The sequence below is a fragment of the Epinephelus lanceolatus genome, chromosome 12, assembly GCF_041903045.1.
Source record: "Epinephelus lanceolatus isolate andai-2023 chromosome 12, ASM4190304v1, whole genome shotgun sequence".
In the NCBI taxonomy this organism is placed as follows: Eukaryota; Metazoa; Chordata; class Actinopteri; order Perciformes; family Serranidae; genus Epinephelus; species Epinephelus lanceolatus.
In genome coordinates, this window is record NC_135745.1 from 25,486,623 (window position 1) to 25,501,926 (window position 15,304).

Below are 15,304 nucleotides of genomic sequence, written 5' to 3' on the forward strand. Positions count from 1 at the left end.
CTAGTGCTACAAAAACTTGTTGTTTTCTATCAAGACTATCAAGACATCGCTGCCTAAACATGATAATTTCCCAACCATAGTGGTGTTTGTGCCTAAACCTAACCACACTTTAACCATAATGTTGTTGAAACATAAAGTTTCAATATATCTACGACATGATAAAGTGCAAATACATCTCTGTGGTTGTCAGAAACGTACAGTGCTAACATTTTTCTGGTGACTGTGGTGAAGGTTGAGCACTTTGAAAGTAGGGATGTCCCGATCCGATATTTGGATCGGTATCGGCCGCCGATATTAGCAAAAAACGTGCATCGGCATCGGATCGGACTGCATGGAAAAATGCCGATCCAATGACTCCGATCTAGTTTTTCATGGAGTCCGATCCAGGTTTTCCGGCCAGCCCAGCGCTCCGAGTCAAGCAGTCCATTCCAGTGATCCGCTCCAGCTCTTACTATCAATCCACCAGGCCAGCATGCAGATGGCAGGTACACACAGAGAGTAGGAAGAGTAGCAGTCAATTTAGTTAACTGACTATTTGTTTTCTGCTCTGGTTTTTTGAGAGTGATATTTTTATTTGGTTTACACTCTTACTGTTTAAGTAAAGAGCACTGATGGCATTGTTTTGGGCACAATTAGTGAAACTGGAGCCATGGATGGACTATTGCTTGTTTAAACAGTTGTACAATATTGTGTGTGGTTTTTTGTCCCCTCTGTTGGTCCCAGGAAACAGCAGCACCAGGCTGGCATTGACACTACTAAAATAACTGAAAAGGAAAGGCTGCATTGTTTGTTAAATGTCAACAATATCTTGTGGTGTTAATCTATTTTTTATTTATTAGGGGACCAAAGCACAAGTGTGTGGAGTCTTGCTGCTATTTTAATTTCAATGTTTGACATTTTAAAGATTTCTTGTGTTGATTTATTTTCTATTTATTAAGGGGCCAAAGCAGCCAAATGAAACCAGCTAAATTTTTTATTTAATGTTAATGTTCAAGTTAAAAGTTTGTTTATTTAACCCTGTTAACAATAAGCGGGTCAGTTTCTTATACCAACTGTTGTGGATCATTCTAACTAACCTGATTAAGTAGTTCTTCTTGTTAGAGTAATATCGCTTGATCAAACCTTTTCTAACATGACTGACAACAAAATAAGTGAATATGTATAATATGTGCTTGGATCGGATCAGTATCGGTATTGGCCAGAACTCAAGGCTGTAATATCGGTATCGGATCGGAAGTGAAAAAGCTGGATCGGGACATCCCTATTTGAAAGGACACATCAGTGATCACTTTTGACACTTGTTATCTACAAGGAACATGCCCCTGCATTTAAGAAGTAAGCCCATTAAAATAAATTAAATTAAATGTTTGTTACAATGTCAGTCTCCAAGTCTTTCCCCTTGTTATCAGTGCTTCAGTGAACATGTCAGGGCTCTGTGAATACATCCAGGGAAGGACTGAGCCTCTGAAGAGCATTTAAGCCTAAAACCCGAGAGACTACTCAAATCAAAGAGGACCACTGGACAAAAGACGCTGGATTAAAAACACACTGCTCCACTTTGTAGAGAAACAAGCTTCAAGTAACCTCTCCGCTCTGTAACCCCAGCAACAGGTCATTCCCATGGTGGCTGCCTGTACCTCTACAAATAATTGATTGTTGATGTGAAGCGGGCAGCAGAATGCACGGTCATGAGGCAGCACTCGAGATGCTGATTGTAAGGATTTGGCTTGGATTGTGAAGAGAACACCAGGGATCATTGTGCTGGGCTCATATCATCAGGCTTAATTTACAACTCAAGGACAAAGCAAAAGCCATGGACGGACTTTGCTTCAATGCTATTAAAGAATGAGTAAAGTATGTATGAGTACAGAATGTTATCTCTGGGCACACTGGAGAGAAAAGACTGCAGCAGATTAATTACATCATCTTAACAAAGAACACCAGACACAAAGTGTTGCATGGTGGGGTTGGGGGTGCTGCTGAAAAGATCCATTAGCAGTCTGACAGAATATTAATTGGTAACAATTGATTTATTGTTTAAGTCATTTATCAAGCATAAAGGCCAAAGATTTGCAGGTTCCAGCTTCTGAAATATGATTCAGGCTGTACCGAATAGCCCAAAGCTTCATTCATAACACTGACATTAGAATTCTTGATCAACATTTGAATGCTGTAATCATTTCCAAAATTAAGATGTTTTTAACTTGTGAAATATTCTGCTTCAATTTATGTTTTCACTGTGGTCAAAACACTGTTACAATTCTGCTATATTTTATGCTTTAATGGATTATCCAAGTTAAAGACTGAATCACTGTGACGTTAGGTGGGCCATTTTTTACGTGGCTAAAAGCCAACTAATCGAGTCGTTTGCTCAACGCCATTTCATTTTACACCGATCAGCCAGAACATTAAAACCACTGACAGGTGAAGTGAACAACACTGACCATATTGTTACAATTCAATATTCTGCAGAGATCCCTTTGGTTCTGGCATTCATGTGGATACCACCTGACATGTTCCACCCACTCAAACACTGTTGCAGACCACCCCCTCATGGCATAAGCACTCCCCAATGGCAGTAGCCCCCCAGCAGGACAATGCACCATGCCACACTGCAAACATCTCTAAGGAATGGCCCAAGGAATGTGACAAAGACCTCAGAGTGTCAACCTGGCCTCCAAATTCCCCAGATCCCAATCTGAATGAGTATCTGTGGCACGTGCTATTAACCCACCTCACAACCCACTGGACTAAATGGATCTGCCACCAATGCACTGATGTCAGACACCGCAGGACACTCCCAGAGATCCGGTGTCCATGCCTCAACAGGTCAGAGCCAAGTCCGATCCAAGGAGACCCCACCTTGGATTAGGGGTACATTTGGAGTACCGGCACATCACAACAATCGTTGAGCAGATTGGGACCTGGGAAATTTAGAAGCCACGTCGACACCTTGAGCTTTTAGTCATGCTCCACAGGCCATTTCTAAACAGTTGTTGTAGTGTGGCATGCTGCATTATCCTGGGGGGGGGGGGGGGGGGGGGGGGGCACTGCCATTGGGGAATACTGTTGCCATGAGGGGGGGTGCATGGTCTGCAACGGTGTTTGAGTGGGTGGAACATGTCAGGTGGTATCCACATGAATGCCAGATCCAAAGGTTTCCCAGCAGAACAATGCATTGGAACAATATGATCAACGTTATTCACTTCACCTGTCAGTGGTTTTAATGTTTTGGCTGATCGGTGTATGTACATGATGTGGAGTTTTCAACACAGAAGTTACTGCAAACAAACACTGTGATTCAGTCTATATTCATTACAGTTAACAGTATCCGATGAATCACTGAATCTAAATTGAGTTGATTGTTATTTGAAGGTAAAAGTGATATTCTACACAGCCCTAATTGTGAGTATTTTACATTTCATAGCAATGTAAACTATACATTCTGAGCTTTTCTCTGTTGAGAGGACAAAATGTATTTAAAGACACCAACTTGGCCTCTGGGAAAATTTCGTAGGTGTTATTCCAATTTTTTTCTAATATTTAATGGACCAAATAATTCATTACTAATAAAAAAAAGAATAAATCATCATATTGATCAATAATTGAAATAGCTAAGTGGCTACTAGGTTTAGTGGTTCTGTGTGGGCTCCCACTGGTGCTATGGTTTTTTCCCATAGTCAAAGGATGTGAACATGAAGTGAACTAAACCATCTGCATGTGTGAAATCAAGTGTGAATGGGCTTGTGTATGTGATAGACAAGTGACCAGTTCAGATTAGGAGTTGAACATTATGTTTTTTTTTAGGGATGATACTGTTTATTATTGATCAAGCAGAGTAGCAGCTAATATTTGTGGAGTGATACACATTTGCAGTAAAAAATAAAACTTAGTGTCAAAATTTCAAACACAAACTCCCGACATAAAACTTGCTTAAATGCCTTTAAGCACCTTTAATTACGTGCTGCAAAAGAAAACTCTTCAACAGTTCCCTTCCCATGCTAACACATTCTTTGCACGAATTACAGTCTGCCCTCTCTGGTGTTGGTATGTGTAATGCTCCCATAGGCCATCTGCATATTTAGACCTTTTCATTAGTGCATCCATCCAGACGGAGAGATAAAGAGAGTGAGGGAATGGGGGAGTATGGACTGATGTTTTGACGTGATATAAAAACTTTCTTTGATCGTGCAGCCCAGTGTTACTCTACAACTCTCTGGTTAATCAGTGAAGTGTATGAACTACGCTGCAGACTATTTGCAGCTCAATGGAGGTTAAATGCACATCAGCAGGTTTGCATTACACACATCTGCTGTGTCAAACGTCTGCAGAGTTTCCCACACATTCATTTATCTGTAGCAGCCCAACACCAATTCAGCATCTGGCGCAACATGTTGATTTTCTATTTTTGGAGCTGGATGGTTCATTAGGAGTGCTGCTGGAATATATACACTGTTTGGTCATTCACTGCAACACACTCTCTGAGTGCAGAGCATACGCTGGGCACAGATGGAGCAGCAGAACATCAGGCACAGTTAAAGTGAAACTTGTGCTGGTTCCAAAAATCTGCCTTCACTCACCTCTGCAGCAGCTGCTCCTCTCATCCATCAATCTGAGTTTGATTAACAGGATTAATAAGTCGAGCTGATCAGATCAATCAAAAACACACTCATGAAGAGCTCTGCCGGTGATGCGTTCACGGACCTGCAAAAATCCTTCCAATTTAGGGCTTGTTTACACGGATACCGATACAAATGAAAACAGATTTTTATTTATCCCGTATAAAAGAATTCCGGGTTTTCACGATCAGTTGTGAAAACGATAGCCCTGTTTCCACGAAAACGCAGAAACGGCAGCTTTTTGCTGCAATTAGCATGCCAGGCCAGTAGGTGGCGATACACCATATGCCAAACACCATAGAAGAATGTTCTGCACATGCACAGTGATTCGTTTTCCTCTTGGCGCTAGTGACAAAAACAATGATAAACTACATTTTAACCTTATGTAGCATAGTTAGCTGCTATGCACTTACTAATATTGGGCACAGCAGACATCTTTGTGTAGCGGTGATGTTGATGCAGCAGTGCTGAGTTCATTTGTAAGCTCGTAAGTTGTCCCAAAAGTGTTAACAAAACATAAACAACCCGGCACATATCTGCCATTGTTGTTGTGGTTACCGGGCGCCTAATGGGCACGCGCGAACTGGATTGCAACATCATCGTTTTCCAAAATCTCTGTCTATCCTGTTTACACATCTCCACAGAAACTGATATTTTTAGAAACTTTCACTTTGGAAGCTGTAATTGAAAATCTCTGTTTCCGTTGAGAAAAACGCCGGTTACGTGAAATGATAAATGATAAACAGGCCCTTAAAGAGGGGACACAAAATGACACAAAGCGACACCAGCGTGCATATTGGATCACAATTTCTATTATGACTTCAGTAATACTAGTAGTACTAGTACTAATAGTAATCCCTGAAAGGGCTGCCCCTGACTGAGAATTTTCCTAGTCGACCAATAGTCGTCATTTAAGGTCATTAGTCGACTAGTCGCCCACGACTGGGCCCTTAAGTAGGTATAGAAAATGCATTGTAAAATGGATATTTAGGATATCTGTGACATGGCACTCATCTACTTTCAACAAACAAAACCCTGATGCTTTGACAGCATGTGCTGTAAATACACAACAGTACGACAACTAAAGTTTGCACTTTTATTCCATATTATATAATAGAAGTCAGACAGACTTAACTGCTGGCAACAGTGAGAACATTTGTCCGTCTCACCAGTCAATCTATGTCACACAGCATCTGTGCACAACAGAGCGCTGTGGAGGGCGAGTCAGTCACAGTTGTACATTTAAAACCGCTGGACACCCACACAAAGGTAGCTTTTGTGGCGCCAAAACAAAGGAGGCTCAAGAATTAATGCGTGGAACTGCGTTATTATTACGTTCCCTCACTCTTTAGTCCAACAATGAGAGCTTTCGAAGCCATCTGTGTGCCACAACCATGATGAATTAACTTCACTGTGGTGACTCATTAACAACCAGAGAATTCAGATTTACGGTTAAATGAAGGAAACTTAAGAACAAAAATGAAAGCACATGCAGTTCATACAGCAAACTGACTTTACTCACCCAGGTTTGATGCTGTCAGTGGAAAACTAATCAGTATGCAAGCTCTCAAAAACTCACTTATCAAATTGCGAGTGGTAAATGGAGAAGTAGGCAGCAGCAGTCACAAGACACGACAGCTGTTGACACAACTGCAGCAGGTCCGGTTTTTCAGTTGGACCTACCCACATTCATTCAATCAAACACCACCACACCTGCTTTATTCACACCTTGGGATCTGTAACTTCAACACTGATGTCCACTGATAGCACCACTGATGGCATTACTCATCTATTCCAATTTAAAAATGGCTTTTCACTCACTGATGTTCCGTGTACAAAAATGTACTTTGTCAAATCCTCTCATAAGAAAAAGCCTTGGGTTTAGGTTCTGACACTGAGCTTAACATTTGTGACCAAATAAAAAGGATTGTGCGATCTTGTATTATTATACACACATCTCAAATGTAACGGTTTCTCCTTCTGACCTTGAAAAACTTGCTGTGATTATCATTGAAAGAACTGAAACACAGCTTGCTGAAAGAACTGAAATTCAGTTCACTGAGGCCAAAACCACCGTCACACTTATATTTAGTTTATCATATTGCATCTACACTGGGATCATTTTACTGATAGCATCATGTTACATTCTGAAAGCATTTAAACATCTTATTGTTTGTCATTTCTAATCTTTCAGACATTAAGCTAAAGGTTGAGAAAATCACTGTTTACAGTCCCTTGAAGAAAAAGGAGAATAATGCAGGCTTCGTCTTATTTGGCCCTCAGGTTACAGCTTGGGCTGCCTGAGGCACAAGTCTTCAAACTCAAGGTTTTCTTTTGATTACAGTCACAAGGTACTTGCAGTATACAAGCACAGGTGGTATGGAAAAACAGTACATGTTGTTCAAAAATGAAGGCAATGCAGAGGTGCCAAAAACTGCAGTTCCTCGAATAGCCACTTGAGGCTGGCTCCAAAAGTGAGGTAATCCCCATAGACCCCCTTGTTACAACTTAACAGCAGAAATAAACAGGTGTACAGGCTAGTACAAAAAATTGTTTTGGTCTCTAAAGCTAATGAATGAATGAAACAAGTAGCACGATTTTGCGTCATACGTTTATTCCCGAGAGTTGAAAAATGTTAACTTAAGCAACAAATCTGCGCAGCGATAGTCAATCAGCTTTGACATCCTCCGGGGACGTTTGATGCCGAGAATGTATCAGCAGAAGTTCTCTCATTGATTCAGCAATTTCATGTGCATATGAAGCAAGTCAACACAAAACATTCTAGCGTTCAAACTTGCACAAGTAAAACGACACAAAAACATTGCATAACATAAGTCACGTGACTCGAGCCCTCACCTCTTGCCAGAGATGGGACCAAGTCACACATGTGCAAGTCTCAAGTAAGTCTCAAGTCTTAACCTTCAAGTCTCAAGTAAGTCCCAAGTAATTTTTTTTGGGCAAGTCAAGTCAAGTCAAGTCACAGGTTTTGTCAAGTCAAGTCAAGTCCTGTAATAGGTCAAGTCAAGTCCAAGTCAAGTCACCTTATTATTGTAATTTTACCTGCAGAATCTGATCTTAATAAAGTGAAAAGACAAGATATAAGTAACTGTCAGTAAACATTGACTTCATCGCTGCAATGTTTACTTTGCAGGGACGACCCCCATGCGTGCGCACACACACACACACACACACACACACACACACACACACACGCACACATACACACACACACTAACCAAGGCAGCGGCCAAAATCACCCATTTAGCTCATTTAACCCTGGGTTGCTCGTTCATAAAACGTACAGCTGGTCTTGTGATGAACCGGTCGGAATGTTTGCTCACGTTTTCTGGGGTTAACGTTAGCAAATAAATTAAAAACAAGTTCCACCAAACCGAACCACCCCCCAATCGTATCAAGCTAACGTTAGCTTACTACCGACTAACCAGATAATATTAGCTAATTGACAAGCACTTACTGGGCAGAATGGCTCTTCAAATGACGAACAAAGTTTGAAGTTGTCGCCTGGCTGTCCGAGATGTTTATGCCGCATGTCTTGCACTGTGCTGTTCGTCTTTTGCTGTCATAATAGTAATTCCGAAAGCCGAATACGATGACTCTCGGTACCCCTCCCGCTGACATGTTGATGCCTATCTGATATAAGAGGGCCTGTTTTTCCAATAAACACGTAAGGTACGTAGAGAGGGCATGACTGATTGACAGGGTAGTGATCCAATCATGACAACGCCATTCTCAGCCTGCGCTCCTACCGGGTAATTGACATTATTTTTTAAATTAATTTATTAATTTTATATTCTAACCGAAAACATGATTTGAATAACACTCAAGTCATTCAAGTCATTGTGTCTCAAGTCAAGTCCCGAGTCTTTAACTTCCAAGTCCGAGTCAAGTCTCAAGTCTTTTATTTTTTGTCAAGTGAAGTCACAAGTCATCAAAACAGCGACGAGTCGACTCGAGTCCAAGTCACAATGACTCGTGTCCCCATCTCTGCCTCTTGCTTTGTTACAGTTAAGCAGAGCTGTAAATGCACCCTACTAATCAAGCTAGTAGCTAGCGTGAGGGTTAGATCCACCCTCTTGTCCAAATATGGTCACCTCTGGCTCCAAAATCCAAGATAAAAGAAAAATGCCAAACTAGAGGCTTTAAAAGGGAATTCATGAACCAATAGGTGACGTCACGGTGGCTACGTCCATTATTCTATACAGTCTGTGTTTATATTGTTGTCATTACTCACTCCATGCACTATGTGCTGCGGTTTGCATCCTTTTGTTTCACTGGTTTTGTAATACACTTTATGAAAAAGTTATTCTATAGATGTAGCAGCTGCCGACAACAGAAAATAAATGTTTGATGAATGGCCAGGAGCATACACACTAATTTGTTATTGCTCATAATAATAATAATCACACCTGCAACCACATTGCATCTCTCCTGCTTCATTTTGTGACTATGGCCTAAAATATATTAAAAATCGCAGCTGTGGAAAACCAACTAAATTTGATTTAGATGAAAAATACTTGACCCAAGGATATGAACAGACTTCTTATCCACACTGCATTTTTTCTTATTTCTGGAACATTTCCATGCACAATTGATATGACATAAAAACAAACATAAGCCCAGCTGCTTGGCTGCTACTTTACTATATGAGTATGTGACAGTCACAGACTCCCATGTAAAATAACAAAAAACACTCTACTGTATTCACTTGGTGCCATTTGTTGTTGGCTGAAGTCTCTAAGTCCTATCTGGGCGAGCACTCTCTGAGACGCATCCATCTTAATATAATTCATACAGCGCAGAATATGATACCAATCAATATTTAGGCTGCAATAAGTTTTAAGGCACTTTTCTAATCTTATCCCTCCCTCCCACACTGTTTGTGTGGGCATGTCCTGCTTACAAAGCAGCTGATGCAGTTCATGCAGGTGTCAGACTGGCAATAATAACCTTAGAATATTATATGTGTTCTGCCGTATTAAAATTATTACATTTACAACGATGAATCACCTTTCCACAGAGAGGGACAGACAGAGTTATAGATTACAAACATAAACCAGAATCACCATTGTGGTTGTGTGCCTCCACAAACTGGTTAAGTTGCAGTTACAGTTTACATCCATGTCTGTGAAAACATGAATGTTTCGCACAGATCTTCAGATTTATACAATCAGCACAGTTTCAAGGTGGACACCCAAGATTGGTGTCACCAAGTCAGTATTTGACCAAATGTCGTCCCTCTTGTTCCTTGGTCATGGTGTTGAATAATGTCCAGAAAAGTGTGATGTCACAGTGAAGCTGACGTTTGACCTTTTAGATGTAAAATGTCACCACTTCATTATTTTATCCAAATAGTCATTTGTGTAACATTTTTGTCAGATTTAGTGTATAAATTCTTAAGTTATGGCCAAAAACAAATTTTGTAAGGTCACAGTGACCTTTGACGACCAAAGTCTAATAAGGTCATCATTGAGTCCAGGTGAACATTTGTGCCAAATTGATAGAATTTCCCCAAAGGTGTTCCTGAGATATCGCGTTCACAAGAATGAGACAAACGCAAGGTCACAGTGACCTCTGACCACCAAATTCTATTCAGTTCATCCTTGACTCAAAGTGGACGTTTGTGCCAAATGTGAGTAAATTCCCTCAAGGAATTCTTGAGATATCTGCAGTCACTCAGCATAATCTCAAAGTGGGCACCTAAGATTAGTGTCACCGATTCAGTATCTGACTAAATGTCTCCCCTTCTGTTCCTTGGTTATGGTGTTGAATAATGGCCAGAAGAATGTGATGTCACAGAGAAGCTGACATTTGACCTTTTGACATTTGAGTGAAATTAAGTCAAATTTAGGATAAGAATTCTTAAGTGATGGCCAAAAAACTATATTCTAAATCATTTCATTGTTGAGTCCAAGTGAACGTTTGTGCCAAATCCCTTAAGGTGCTCTCAAGATAGAGTTCAAAAGAATAGGACAGATGAGGTCACAGTAATCTTGACCTTCGACCTATGACAACCAAAATCTAAGCAGTTCATTGTTGCGTCCAAGTAGACCTTTGCCGCAAATTTGAAGAAATTCCCTCAATGTGTTCTTGAGATACTGGGTTCCCTGACAGTGGGATGGATGCAAAGTCACAGTGACTTTGACCATTGACAACCAAAATCTAATCAGTTCATTGTTGAGTCCAAGTAAACGTTTGTGTCAAATCTGAAGAAATTCCCTCAAAGTGGTCTTGAGATACAGTTCACAAGGATGAGACAGACGAGGTCACAGAGACCTTGACTTTGACAACTAAAATGTAACCAGTTCATTGTTTTGTGCAAGTGAAAGTTTGTGCCACATTTGAAGAAATTCTCTCAAGGTGTTCTTGAGATATTGCAATCACAATAATGGGACGAATGGACGGACAAGCCAAAAAGAAATTGCCTCTGGCTGAGGCTATCGTTGGCACAGAGGCATAAAAATATGAGTTCACATAAGGCCTTTCCATTGAAGTAGAGCTTAAAAGTTTAGCCGATTCATTAGCTAAGTGACAGTAAATTCATCCGCAGTTATTTTGATAATAGATTAATCTTTAATGTTAAAATAAAGTATTACTGTCAAACAAAACTTTCAATTTTCATTTAACTCAACGTCAACATAATTTCTTGTCATGTAATTTAAGCAGACACCTCTCACTCATCATTCAACAGTTTACTTTGTTTTTAACACTCAGCCCAAAGCCAAATTAGCTCTGTGACTGAAAAACAAAATGCCAATCAACACTTGTCAACTAAAATGACTCATCACTGAAAAATCCAAGCTAATAATTCACAGTGGAAACTTCCCTGTGTTGTATTTGCATTCAGCGCAGTGAAGCAGATTCCAGCAGAAAGGAACTTTTGAGACGGGTGAAGGCTGAGAGGAGTTTGTTGAGGAGGCAGAGAAACAACACACCAATTTGTGGCAGCTGAAAGATGACGTCAGCGTGGAGGCCACATGCAAGGAACCCACTGCCCTACTGTATGCACATAAAGAGAGAGAAAGAGACCGGAGAGGCCAGGCTCTGTGGGCCTGTTGCCACTGGGCCACGAGACAGTTTTGGGATGGCTCTGCTGTCACACCATATGTTTCTCACTGCAAATATCATCCCTGGTTGAAAGAAAGTCACTCTTTAAAATCTGACAGTACAGAAACTAGAAAAGCAGACTAATTCCAGCTCCGTTGTGTTACAAACTGTCCTAATGGGTTTAATGTAGCGAACATATAAAGACTGATAGAGTCCTGTTTTGGGATATTTTCTGCCTTAAATGAAGATTAACTACATCTCTCTGTTATAATTCTGATGTGTTAATAGCCTCCTGTCTTATATTGCTAACCACAGTGCACTACATTGGTCATATTCAGCATCAATCACAGAAAATATCCTTTTTCATTTCTTATTGATTAGGTGAATAAATGCTAAATTCATCATGAACTTTTAGGGCTGTGCTGCTCTCTAAGACAGAGAAGCAAACCATTTATAGCAGGAGTCAGAAACCTTTACTAAGATGATCAAAATTTGGAATTGTGTTTTATAAGTTTGAGTATAATGTATTTAATTATTAATCTATGTTTTTCCTTTCTTTGGTATAGTTGATTATCTGGGTTATCCTTTGGTTGATAGGATAGACTAAAATAAGGCTGGGGCTTCAGCCCATTTCTTGTTCAGTTATCAACTGTGAGAGAACCTGTGTGAAATAATCTTTGTTTCTCCAGATGTATGTAACTGAAATAAAAATCATTCATTCAAAAATCAATACTATGTTTTACCATTAGGTGGCTACCCTGCAGTAAAGTATTACGAATATTTGGTACCTTGCAGAGAAAGTAAACAAATCTGTCTATGCACTGTTAAATTCAATGTTTTTCTTTTCTGGATTTGGAATCCACGGCTAGCTTTGTTAAGGAAACTCAAGACAAGCCACTGCTCTTGATGTTCGGCAAAACTTAGAGAAAAGGCGTCAGGCTGTAGACACAGCTGTGACTCACATTTTTGTTGACGAGATACCCAAACATTTCTTAAATTTGTTGTAGGCCTATAAGTTACACATTTTTACAATTGGATAATGTAAGAATCCCTTTAGGCCTACAACAATGAAACATGAAAATTGAAATGTTCAAAAATAAACGTGATTCATTTCCATTAGAGATGTACCGATACCACTTTTTCCTTCCTGATACAGATTCCAATCCCTAAACCTTAGGTATCTGCCGATACCGAGTACCGATCCGATACCAGCGCGTAAAATAAAAATGGATGGGATATGAATTGTTGTATCGGATTGGTATCATCCGATACCACATTTTAGGCAGTATCGGACACATTTCTAATACTGGTATCGGTACAACTCTAATTTCCATAAAGCCTAATTTTTGGTCAAAGCCACAGGGAGCCATTGGAGAGGGGCTAAAGAGCCACATGCGGCTCCAGAGCTGCAGGTTGCCTACCCCTGATTTGAAGGGATAGTCAGTGTACCGTAAACAGTAGCTGTCAGTTGGCAAGCCCCCAGTTTGGAGAAGCAGCAGGAGTACCGACACAGAAGCTAAGCAATGTACTGCTGTGGATTGGGGCAGCAGCAAAATGTATTTTGTCACAAAAAAAAACAAAAAAACAAAAAACTCAACATCAGTCTAAGGGTACGCTATATTTATAATGTTTTCACTGCCTTACTTAGTCGTCAGACAGCGATTTCTGACAAGGAACTACAGGCATTATATCGCTCTCTTTAAAGCCAGACTCTATTGAGAAAAACAGTAGTTTAACATCGCGTAAGACATGAGCTGCTGGTCTACTGCTGCCTCCATCAGTTAGCTTGTTTGTGTTATCATGCGACTTTTTCAAAGGGTTCACTTGCATTCACTAAAGTCGTATAATAAAATCAACTAGCTAATTGATCATGGCACCTGTAGATGAGCAGCTCCTGTGTTAAAAGTACTGTTTTTGTCAGTGGAGCCTGGAGTCTTTGACAAAGCAAAGATGGGGAACCAAAGTCATTAACAGCTTCCCCATCTGAAAGGGCTGTCTGATGAAAAGATAAAACTCTCAAACTCTTACTGTAACTAGTTTTGTAGGTGGCTAAAATACATTTTGCTGCAGCCCATGTCCACACTAGTATATTGCTTAGCTTTCATGTGGGCACTCCAGCCTGCTTCTCCAAACTGGAGGCATGCAGACAGACATACTGCATATAATACACTGACTGTGGATGAGTACCCATGCAACCCCGCTTCAAAAAATCTGGACTACCCCTTTAAGAGACGCATTGAAATGAGAAATAATTGGTGGGCCACATCATGGACATATGGCAACTGTGACGCTGGCTGAGTCACTGTTTGATTGGAGTTACTGAAAAAGCCCAATAATTAAGAGGGAGTGCCATTCTGCCAAATCCAAACACCCACACACATGTGCTAATTATCGTTTTCAAGTCCTCCAATTTAACGTCCATTGACGCATTTCGATTGAAGTATTGTCTGTGTCAGCACTTCCATCAGTTATCCATTCACAAGAAGAAAACTTCCTGGCTACATTAATGAAAGCTTTTACACCAAATGACTTGGAGAGTAAAGAGGTAGCAGAAGGCTTGGCAGAATGGGCAGGATTTGGGGCACAGAGGGGGCCTTGAGTGAGTGTCACCAGTTGGCAACCTCCATGTCAACATGGCTGTGAATCCTTCAGATGACAGCTGAGACTGAAATTAATCGCTGTGCAGCTTCGACCTGGGCCTTGGATATACTCGAGGTTGAAGTGAATAAATGACATGATGCCTCACCTCCTTTACACACAGGATGGCAATGGTATATCCTGCTGTGGAGTGAATGGCTGAGCCTATGAACCCTGATACACATCATACACCTACCTACCACTTCCTGTTTACAGCTTGTATCTGCATCAGTGTCTGTAATAGAGCTGCAAGCCCCGCCCAATCACATTCCAGCGTTTCCTCTGCAGGTCTGGTGGGCTGCCAGGCCACAAAAATCTTAGTTAATTCACATGTCTGTTACAACAGCAGGACAGCTGACTAGGGCTGCAGCAGTATACTGGTTTACTGTCTACTGCTTTTTATATAAAAGTTGGCTGTTATCACACCGCGTACATTTGCTTATCAACAGTATTGAAATACGAATTGAATAATTTCTGAGACAGTTATCATACCCTGAAAATCTCATACTGTTACAACCCTATGAGTGTCTGTTGTCTAAACGGCTAAATTCAGTTGAATAAGTGAGGGGAAGACGAAGAAGTCAGTACCAGTTACAAACAGGCTAAGCAGTGAACAACTGGCTAACATGCCGATGGATTCGGTTGTTTTTATGTTTACAGACCAGCAAATATTAGATAAAAACAAATCAGGAATCCAGTTTTGCCTTTATTGTTCTCTATGAAGTTTCTTGGATGTGTGATGTAGCCCCAGTGTGTTTAATTTGTGATGTAACTGCGCCACGCTCTTTAAAAAAAAATAGACTTAAATGTTACATTGCCTGTCAGCGACCTGTCATAAGGTAACTTTTGAGGTAGTTTGGCTTTCAGTGCTCTGATTAATTTGGCATGCAGATGACACAATAGTCATAATTTTGTTTTAATGAAAAAAAACAGCTCCTGGCATTTGCTCCTGGCGTTCTTCACCACTGATTTGGAAGAAGGAA

General features: G+C 40.5%; 1 protein-coding gene across 2 annotated transcripts in view; it reads right to left on the reverse strand.

The window, feature by feature from the left end:
- LOC117272000 (3',5'-cyclic-AMP phosphodiesterase 4B-like) overlaps window positions 1–15,304 on the reverse strand; it is a 101,224-nt gene that overhangs the window by 76,605 nt on the left and 9,315 nt on the right. The window contains exon 1 of one of the 2 annotated variants that reach the window (XM_078173162.1): window positions 6,142–6,160. The exons of the other annotated variant lie outside the window; for it this stretch is intronic. The gene's annotated coding sequence lies outside the window, so the exon portion shown is untranslated. Of the gene's footprint in view, window positions 1–6,141; window positions 6,161–15,304 lie in introns of those variants that run through there. 2 annotated transcript variants of the gene reach the window in all.